Source organism: Octopus bimaculoides, chromosome 2 (assembly GCF_046866305.1).
Source record: "Octopus bimaculoides isolate indiv1 chromosome 2, ASM4686630v1, whole genome shotgun sequence".
Taxonomy (NCBI): Eukaryota; Metazoa; Mollusca; class Cephalopoda; order Octopoda; family Octopodidae; genus Octopus; species Octopus bimaculoides.
Window position 1 is genome coordinate 119,777,791 of NC_142929.1, and position 10,763 is coordinate 119,788,553.

Below are 10,763 nucleotides of genomic sequence, written 5' to 3' on the forward strand. Positions count from 1 at the left end.
ATTTCCCTGTAATGAAAGCAACAATGCCACAGACATCAACCAACAACAACAACAATACTTCAATGAACACGAACACCACCAACTCCATCACCACCACTGCTGTAAGAAAAAAGTATGGGATAAGTAAAAAAAACAAACGCAACAGTAGCTTAGGCAGCACAAATTGTAACTGTATTTCCAACGTGAATAACAATAACCTCAACAACCATAACAACAATACATTTACAGCAACGGTTGCCAAGGCACTGAACTCTATAATATGGATATCCTACAAAAAGACATATGTGTGGTCCGAGCAGAAAAATAGATCCAGCTCGAAATATCATTTCCTTTGACTAGTAAAGACATGGAGATTTAATCCCCTTCGCTCTTGCATTTGTGGACCTGAGAGATGGGAATGGAGATAGACACTTTCCTCTTCCGCCAAGACTACATTGACTTTCCGTTTGAAAAAGGAGAGCATTTGTTGAATTGTGGTTGAATTTTGAGAGGTGGGGAAGTGTTATTTTCTATTTAAGCCCTTGGTGGTATAAAAGAAAAGGTGCTTCCATAAACACAAAAAGGCTGGAGACAACTACTCAGGCAGATGTGGAAAGAACACTCAAAGGAAAAATATCCAACAAGCAACTTGCACGCATTTCAGTGCTTTTCACGCACTCTATGGTTCTTTGTTGGATCGAAAAGTATTTTCTCCATCCATAAGATTTAGGGAGGAAGACGGTGCAAGAGAAGGTTGCAGGAATTCCACTTCAGGAGAATTTATGGTCAAATTTAGTTTTCAACATCTTTGAATGGTGTAAAGGTCTCCTGGAGTTAAGACTAACCCGTCTTGAAAATTGATTTGGGATTAGTGTGGAGGTGCTATTCCACATCAAATCAGACGCGATATACAAGATCCCAGAAATCATTCACCTTCCGGAAGGGGGAGTACTGAATGTTATGGATGAGTGTAGAAGGCTTTGATTCTACCTGTGCTGGGACACTAGTCACTTGAGAGCTTTGTGCCCTCAATAGAAGACAGGTAACCACAACGACAACAGCCACAACGACAAAAACATCAGAGAACAACAACAAAAGCAACAAAAACTACGTCAACAGTGGCAACATCAAGAGCAACACAATTAGCAACTACTAGAAGAACAGCAACCGCAGCAACAACAGGAACAACAGCAAAAGCAGCAACACTGGCAACACCAACAACGCTATCAGCAGGAGCTGCAGATGCACCACCACAACCTTAAACAGTAGAAAAGAAAATAACAGGCACTCCTACCAAAGCTCTCTCTCTCTCTTTATCTATCTGTCTATCTATCTATCTATCTATCTATCTATCTATCTATCTATCTATCTATCTATCTATCTATCTATCTTAGCTCTTAGCTCAAATACACGCATGGACTCTACCCAGATACTACAGATGTGAAGGAGGGAAACACCCAAACCAAAAGATGAAAAAAAAATCTAAAAGTAAATCACACCAACATACGCACCATAAAGTACAAAATCACACTCACACCAGTCATAGACACACCTACAGCAACACTAGCCTCTCCAGCACCACAATCGTCAACTCATCTATTACTACCACAAACATGTCCGCCGGTAGTATCACAGCTGTAACAACCCACTTGAGGAAAGCGTCCCTAACAGCAACAACCGACTATCCAAATGCAAATCTTAATCTTAGGGAGGAGGCTCAAAACTAATTGATTGCTTTCATAGCACGAAGGAAAGACATCAAAAGACACCTTCTACATCAGCACCGTTCAAGTGCGAAAAACACTGATGGTGTTGCGTATGCTGTTGAAAATATATATTAAAAATGCTTAAGGGCGAGGTTCCCACACGGCGTGGGAGCAAAAGCCACGAGTAGGTTTTTAAGGGGTTTCCCACTCTCCTGCTCTGAAATCTTAATGGAATGTTTAAGAAAATGGGGCAAATATGTTCGTGGCCTGCAGTCACCCTGGAAGCAGGGTCACCTGTAGAATTATCTGAGGTCCTAAGCTATGGAGTTGACCACCATTAATGAAACAAGGATTTCCGACACACGTGATCTGCACACTATTTACCACGACTTTCAGAAATATGCATTTCTTAATCGGCCTGGAATGGGTGAGGTGTGGCAGTGCTGTTTATGAAAGGTCTGGATTTCGAGGTACGAACAATCATCCTGGACACCGATAGTGTAGTAGTGGTCATGAATGTGAGCAATAACGAATGAGGTATTTTTAGATTAGTCGCTATATACATCCTGATCGGGTCGGGGCAGCCAGATTTCTTCCGACATTTGGAGGTTTTCTTTGGAACGTTTCGTTCTTTAGTGCTAGCAGGCGATTGGAAGGCCACCTTAGAGGTCCGCTTGGAAAGAGTGGGGCTATCCGAGAGGGGAGGAGGGAATAAAGGCCTTACAAATCTGTTCAGTCCCTTGCATAGGTGACAGGTACCGACTGGATTTTTGTCAATGTGGATTTTTCCAGTTTGTCAAGTAGAGAGGCTAGGCTTTAGGAAACAAATAGCTTTTGAGGAATCTAGAATAGAGGGAGACTTTGTTAGGAAACTAGAAAAGGTACTTAGATGAGGCATAGTGACCGACATGCAAGCAACGAGATTGTCTCTTGATCATTCCTTCAATGTCAAACAAGGTTGCATTGTCAGAGCTAGGGTGCGTGTTCTGAGGCACGAGGGAATGAAAGCCATTCGATGGGTGGCGGAGGTGAAACGGGGCAAGAAACCCACAATTCGGGCCGGAGTGGGTGCATATGCGGCGTGTAGAATTTCAGCAGCACTTTACCAAACTGCATAAGGCACGCGATGAGTTGGATACAGGGGTTGATTTCACCTACCTCATTGGAATGGTGCGCCTCTGGGTCAGGGATGCATGATTCTACGAAATTCGGATAGCTTCGGAAGACATACGGCCCAAGGGCGAGATGGGCCACCTTTCAACAAGGGGCGTTTTGCATCTGGAGAATCGGCAAGAGCTCACATCCTTCTACCAATCGTACAATTCAGCTGGTGGAAGTTCTATAAAAGATTAGTGGTGAGCGTGAGCAACGACGTACTTGTGGAAGCATCTGGATGTCAGGCGAGATCAGTCAGGAAGGGAATGTAGTTTTCACTCTGACTGGTGGCTATAGCGAAGGTTGTAGTGTTGTGGACTAGGTTCAAAGGACTGAAGACATCTTATTCTTCCGCTGAGCTCTCCTTCAAAGAAACTCAGAGTGGAGAGGGAATACTGCCCTCACCGTATTTTTGTTGAAAGGTGGTGGTTGTGGCGATGATGGCCGGTGTGAACAAGCCTATTCTGAAAATACGCTTGCAAACCGGAGAGGTTGTCAAAGAATGAGGTGTCTGTCTGAAGTGCCCTTGGCGATCGGGGTGACCAGAAATTGTGGGGCTCCTTGGTTAGCCCTGAATAGGTCTTTCTCTTCCATACTTTCGGGACAATAGATTAAGTATCGGGCGAAATGTTTAGGAGCATTTCGTCCATCTTTACTTTGTGAGTTCAAATGCCACCAAGGTCGACTTTGCTTTTCATCGTTTCGAGGTCGTATATTAAGTACCAGTGAAACAGTGGTATTGATGTAATCGACTAGTCCCCTCCCCGCAAATTTCAGGCCTTGTACCCGGAGTAGAAAGGATTATTATTGATATTTTTATAGCACCGTGCTGGCAGAATCGTTGCCGTACCGAGCAAAATGCTTAGCGACATTTCGGCCGTCCTCACGTTCTGAGTTCACATTCCGCCGAGGTCGACTTTGCCTTTCAGTGTTTCTAGGACGATGAAATAAACACCAGTTGATCAAGTGGGCCGATGTAATCAACCTCTTCTCCAAAATTGCCGGCCTCCTACCAAAGTTTGAAACCATTATTATTATTATTATCATTATTATTATTATCCTCCACCTCCTCCTTCTCCTTCTCCTCCTCCTCCTCCCCTCCTCCTCCTTATTATTATTATTATTATTATTATTATTGTTATTATTAAGGCGGTGAGCTGGCAGAATCGTTAGCCAGCCGGGCGAAATGCCTAGCAGTATTTCGTCTGCCGCTACGTTCTGAGTTCAAATTCCACCGAAGTCATCTCTGCCTTTCATCCTTTTGAGGTCGATAAATTCAGTACCAATCAAGTGTTGGCTTCGATATAACCGACTATCCCCCACCAAAGAAATTACTGTCCTTGTAGCAAAATTTGAAACCATTATTATTAAGGCGGCGAGCTGGCAGAATCGTACCTCGTCGGACGAACTGCCTATCAGCGCTTCTGATTTTACGAAATTGCCTGCCTTGTGCTTAAAGTTGAAAGAATTATATCCTAGCGAGGTCTATAGTAACTTTTATCCTTCTGGCGTCGATCAAATGATAATCAGTTAAGTAGTGGAATCGATTTATTTGAACTCTAGCCCAAACAGTGTGTCTCTTACAAATCTTACAATTACTTATGCATGTATGTGTTACTTTTTTGAGCTTATGTACGACTGGGGATTTTAATGTTGATCGACCGATTATCTATCTATCTATCTATCTATCTATCTATCACTAATCGCACACACAAACACATTTGGTTATTTATTTAGTTATTTACATTTGTATACAATATTGATCATTGCTATCACCCGCAAATGATTTGTATTTTTTTTGTCGGCTGCTGGAGAATGAATAATTTATGAATGTCACCATCGCAATGATCATCATCATTACCTTCCCAGACTCCATCAGCCTAATTCTTCTTCTTCTCCTTCTTGTCCTACTTCTTATTCTTCTTCTTCCTCTTCTTCTTCTTCTTCTTCTCCCCTTCTGTCTTCTTCCACGCCGTCTTTCTCGTTGTCGGCCTTCTCCCGCAATTTATCGATATGATCATTAAATTTAAGTCCACACCACCACCACCACCACCAGGACAATCGACGCCGCTGACACCAACACCACCATCACCACTATTGCCCCCGCCGCCGCCGACATCACCACCATCACAACCACCACCATTATCACAATCGCCACCACTACCACTGCCATCATCACAATCACTATCCCGAGTAGCTGTTGCAGTATCACCGGCAGCAGTCAGTAGCCATATGAAGTTAATGATCGTCATAGCTTATACCGCATTTCTTTTTCACTCGGATCTTTCAGATTTCCGTTAACAACAGTGAATTCCTAGTTTTCACCAGCGAGACTCATTCTCTCTCTCTCTCTCTCTCTCTCTCTCTCTCTCTCTCTCTCTCTCTCTCTCTCTCTCTCTCTCTCTCCCACTCTCTCTCTCTCTCTCCCAGTCTCTCTCTCTCTCTCTCTCTCTGTCTCCCCTCTCTCTCTCTCTCTCTCTCTCTCTCTCTCTCCTCTCTCTCTCACTTGTGTGTGTGTGACTGCGTATGCATTGTATACTCACAATACGGAAGGGCTTAGTAGATTTGGCCGTTCCTTCAGTAAAATCGGTAGAGGAGTGTGAGGGTTTATCAAACGCCTCGACTTCTTTGTTGATGTATTCTGTTTTCCTTGTTTCAGTCATCTGAATGTGTCCAAGCTGGAGCACTGCCTTTTAGTCGAAAAAATAAGCCTGGTGCTTATTCTATCCGCCTATTCTGCCGAACCGCGAAGTAAACTCACCAAATCGGTTGTCAAGTGATGGTGGCGGACACACACACACACACACACACACACACACACACATAAATACATATGTATACATAAACATATGCATATACATATATATGTGTGTGTGTGGAGGCGCAATGTCCCAGTGGTTATGGCAGCAGACTCGCGGTCGGAGAATCGCGGTTTCGATTACCAGACCGGGCGTTGTGTATGGTTATTGAGCGAAAACACCTAAAGCTCCACGAGGCTCCGGTAGGGGGGGGGATCGACCCCTGTTTTACACTTACGCCCCAAATTCCTCTCACTGTTTCTTGAGTAACGCTGGCTAGGCTTTAAAAGGGCGAAAAAAATAGAATATATATATATATATAGGATAGGCTTCTTTCAGTTTCCGTCTACTAAATTCACTCACAAGGCTATAGTCGGCCTGAGGCTATAGTAGAAGACATTTGCTCAAGGTGCCATGAAGCGAGATTGAAACCGGAACCATGTGATTGAGTCATTTTATTTTGCTTAACCTTGGTTTCTTTTTTGATCGACTCTCTCGTGTATTTCACAAACAGTGCAAGTAAGGAATAATATTTTACGAAATAATATTTTTGTCTTCTTTTGTCATCTTTTCTAAGTTGATACTGTACGACAAAGGTTAGATTTTGATTGCTATTTCTAGCCTTAAACAAAGTTTCCTTCGTTTGAACGTCTTGGTCTTCGCTTTTGTTCATACTCAAAGCAGGCAAGTTGTAATGCGAATGTTTACTCCGTTAACAGTGGAACATCAAACCGGCACAAATAATAAATGCAGTACAAGTACAGTTACATCTCTATGTTTATCATTCTTCACAACTATTTCAACAATTTCTCCTTATTTTGTTCTTATGCGTTTTATCTTGTTTCAATCGTTTTCGTGGCCAAGATGGGACACTGTGTTAAAGGGTTTAGACCAGCAGAGGGATCAAACGACTTATTTTATTCTTTTCCCAAACGGTTGGATTTACGAGCGAATATACAAGCCAAAAACGATTGTGAAAAGGTGACAGCGAGAAACAAACACAGAAATACATAGACGCAAACAACAACACACATTTATAGATCAATGTGTGTGCGCGAGTGTACGTGTGTGCGTGTGTGTGTATGTGTGTGTGTGCATATGTGCGTACACGTAAGTATGGCTGCGTGTTTGCGACTGTGTAGATGGACAGTTAAGGATATAGATATGTTATATATGCGTATATTTCCAAATATATACTATATATTTGTATACACATATATAGCGATACATAAGAAGATATGTACATACATACATATATACATACACACACATAGGTACATAGATCCAAACATATATATATATATATATATATATATATATATATATATATATATATATATATGGGAGAATATACAAATAATAACAACAGACGAGGACAGGTGGTGTAAATAACAAAAGTATATATTAGTATGACACACATATATATATATATATATATATATGTTTGTATATATATATATATATATATATATATATATATATATATATATAGGTACATACATACAAACATATATATATATGAACGTACAATCATATATAGATAGATAGATAGATAGATAGATAGATAGATACATACATACATACATACATGTAATTGCCTTTCTCACTTTCTATTTTCGTGTATGCATGAACAGAGCTGTAGTAGGCGGCATTTATCCAAGGCGTCAAGGTGTTGCGGAGCAGCTTTGCGCTTGAAGCCACGTGTTTGTCAAAAGGACTACAAAGCTAGAAATACTGTATGAAGATACATATATACATATATGTATATATATATATATATGTGTGTGTGTGTGTGTGTGTGTATACACACACACACACACATCACACACACACACACACACACACACACACACACACACACACACACACACACACACACACACATATATATATATAAGACCGGGTAATGTTGTTTATGGAAAACCAGCAGTCGGCCATGCATACTAGCCTCCTCTCTCCACGCCACCAGTGTTATCCAACGTGGGGGGGGAGGGGGCAAAGGCCGATATAGCTTGCCACCAGAGACGTCGCAAGTCATTTCACCAACATGAAATCAAGTGTCTTATTCAAGAACGCAACACGCAGCCCGAACTGGGAATCGAACTCACTACATCATGACTGTGAGCCCGACGACCCTCTAGCCACTGAGCCATTCACTTTCACATACACACACACACACACACACACACGCACATACATACATACATACATACATCTTCAACATTATCATCACCGCTATCTTCTTCTTCTTCTTCTGCTCCCCATCCCCTTCCCCCTCCTCCTCCTCACCCCCTTCTTCTTCTTCTTCTTCTTCTTCCTCATCTTCTCCATTTGCCTTAACCTCCTATCAGTCCTCTTCGAATGATCCTGTAGTAAAAGATTCTTCAAATGTATGTACACGTCAGTCTTTGCCTATGCTTTCTGCTATTGTTCTTTTTCTTTCCATACCCTACCAGCTCATTCTTACTACCATTCTCTTTCTTTAACAGGATGGAGCTATCTTAAAGAAATTTGGCTATTCTTCCATGCATAACAGGAGGTCATCGGCGTTGTCTTTATAGTTTTTCATAAATGTAGTAAGAAAGTGAGAGAGAGAGAAAGAGAGAGAGAGAGAGAGAGAGAGAGAGAGAGGGGGGAGTTGAGTTGGAAAGTAGCTACAAGTATTATAGGATTATATACACAGGAATGTTGGCACTCCGTCGCTTACGACGTCGGGGTTTCCAATTGATCCGACCAACTGAACAGCCTGCTCGTGAAATTAACGTGCAAGTGGCTGAGCACTCCACAGACACGTGTACCCTTAACGTAGTTCTCGGGGATATTCAGCGTGACACAGTGTGACAAGGTTGACCCTTTGAATTACAGGTACAACAGAAACAGGAAGTAAGAGTGAGTGAAAGTTGTGGTGGAAGAGTACAGCAGGGTTCGCCACCATCCCCTGCCGGTGCCTCGTGGAGCTTTAGGTGTTTTCGCTCAATAAACACTCACAACGCCCGGTCTGGGAATCGTAACCGCGATCCTATGACAGCGAGTCCGCTGCCCTAACCACTGGGCCATTGAGCCTCCACTTATACACAGGAATACAAGGAAATTAAAACATGTAAAGTGATTGTGAGAAATATGAATATATTTAACACGCACACGGCACATGTCTGTGAATGTGTTTGTGTGTGTGTGTGTGTGTGTGTGTGTGTGTCTCTCTCTCTCTCTCTCTACCTCTCTCTCTCTCTCTCTCTCGCCCTCTCTCTTCCCCTCTCTCTCTCTGTGTATATATATATATATACATGAAGGCACATGGCTCAGAGTTTAGAGCGTCGAGCTAACGATCGTGAAGTTGTGAGTTCGAATCCGGACTGGCTGCGTTTTGTGCTTTTGAGCAAGACACTTTATTTCACGTTAGTCCAGTTCACTCAACTGTAGAAATGAGTTGCGACATCACAGGTGCCAAGCTGTATCGACCTTTGTCTTTCCCGTGGAGAGGGGAGGCCGGTATGCATGGACGACTGCTGGTCTTCCCTAAACCACCTTGCCCGGACTTTTGCCTGGGAGGGTAACTTTCTATGTGCAATTCCATGATCAGTCATGACCGAAGGGGGTCTCAGCATATATATATATATATATATATATATATATATATGCATGTGTATGGTGTGTGGCGTGTATATGTGTATAGTGGCTATCTGGTAAGAAGTTTGCTTCTTTGCCTCAAATATTCATGTTCAGTCCCATTGTGAGGTCGGCATGGTTGTCTTCTTCTATAGCCTCGAGCTATCGAAGACTTGTGGCTGGATTTGGAAGACGGAAGTCCATGTACAAGTCTTCGATTTGCTCGAGGCTAAAGTAGAAATAATTTTCCCAGGGTGTCACAAAGTGAGACGGAACCCGAAAGCATGGAACTGGAAACCAACGTCTTACCACACGGCCACTGTATATAAATGTATAATGATAATTGATTAAATAACCAGCAGATGGAATTGGTATTAATTTTCATTTTGTACAATGATAGTTTCTACCCATACTGCTACTGGCTCTGAAGGGTGGAACTCCGTTCAACATGTCCTTTTGGCAATATGGGTCACACCAAGAAACACCCATGCACACAGTGGTGTCTCGCTAAAGATCCCTAACTAGATGGTTATATAACTATGTAAGAGCCTAATCTCAGGATCTTTAGCGAGCCATCACTTTATGTATCGATATATACCTGATGTGACCTACACTGCAAAATGGATGCAACACATGTTGATTGTAGTCCCATCCATAAAACACAGTAGCAGGATAGGTCGAAAATATTGTTTTACAAAATAAAGTTTAATACCAAATCGATCGTCTGGGTACTTAATCACTTTCCATTATCTCAACACCGCGGAGATTCTGAAGTAGATCCAAAGATAATATACCCCATCTGCAGATGACACCAGGTAGACCAAAGTGTGCCAGTGCTCTACTCAACACTTCAACGCACTAATCGACATAAAACAATTGGTCCAAAATATTGAATATATATATCGTTAATGTATGATATATTCGAAAAAGAAGCACACTCTAAAGCATAGAACAGTAATGTATTTGTATGTAGTTAAATCAATGTCCGCTCATAAAATGATCAATGATTTCACATCCACAAAGGGCTTACCCCAGGAACGTCTCGTCAAACACTAAACCCGAAGACAAATGTAAATGTTCACATCTGGGAGGCAGGAATCCGTTATGGTCAATTGGTCAGTAACGGACTCCTGCCTCCCAAAGGTGAGGAGTTACATTTGTCCGTTGTCGTATATCCTAACGAAACGTCAAAGGGACAAAGCCCATTGTGGATGCGAAACCATTGGTTACTCTATGACCGGACATAGGCTTAACTACACACACCACACAAACACATTAGCACATATACATACATGCATATACATGTGTATGTGTGTGTGTATAAAGAGTGGGGGAAAGATATGTATATATATATATATATATATATATATAATTTTTTTTTCATCTGAGCGTAATTAGAGAGGGAGAGAGAGGACAGGCATGTGCACGCTCAGATGAAAAAAAAAATATCTGATAACCCAAATAAAGGGCAACTAAACTTACTAACAAAGATAATTCCGACAAAAATATCAATAGTACA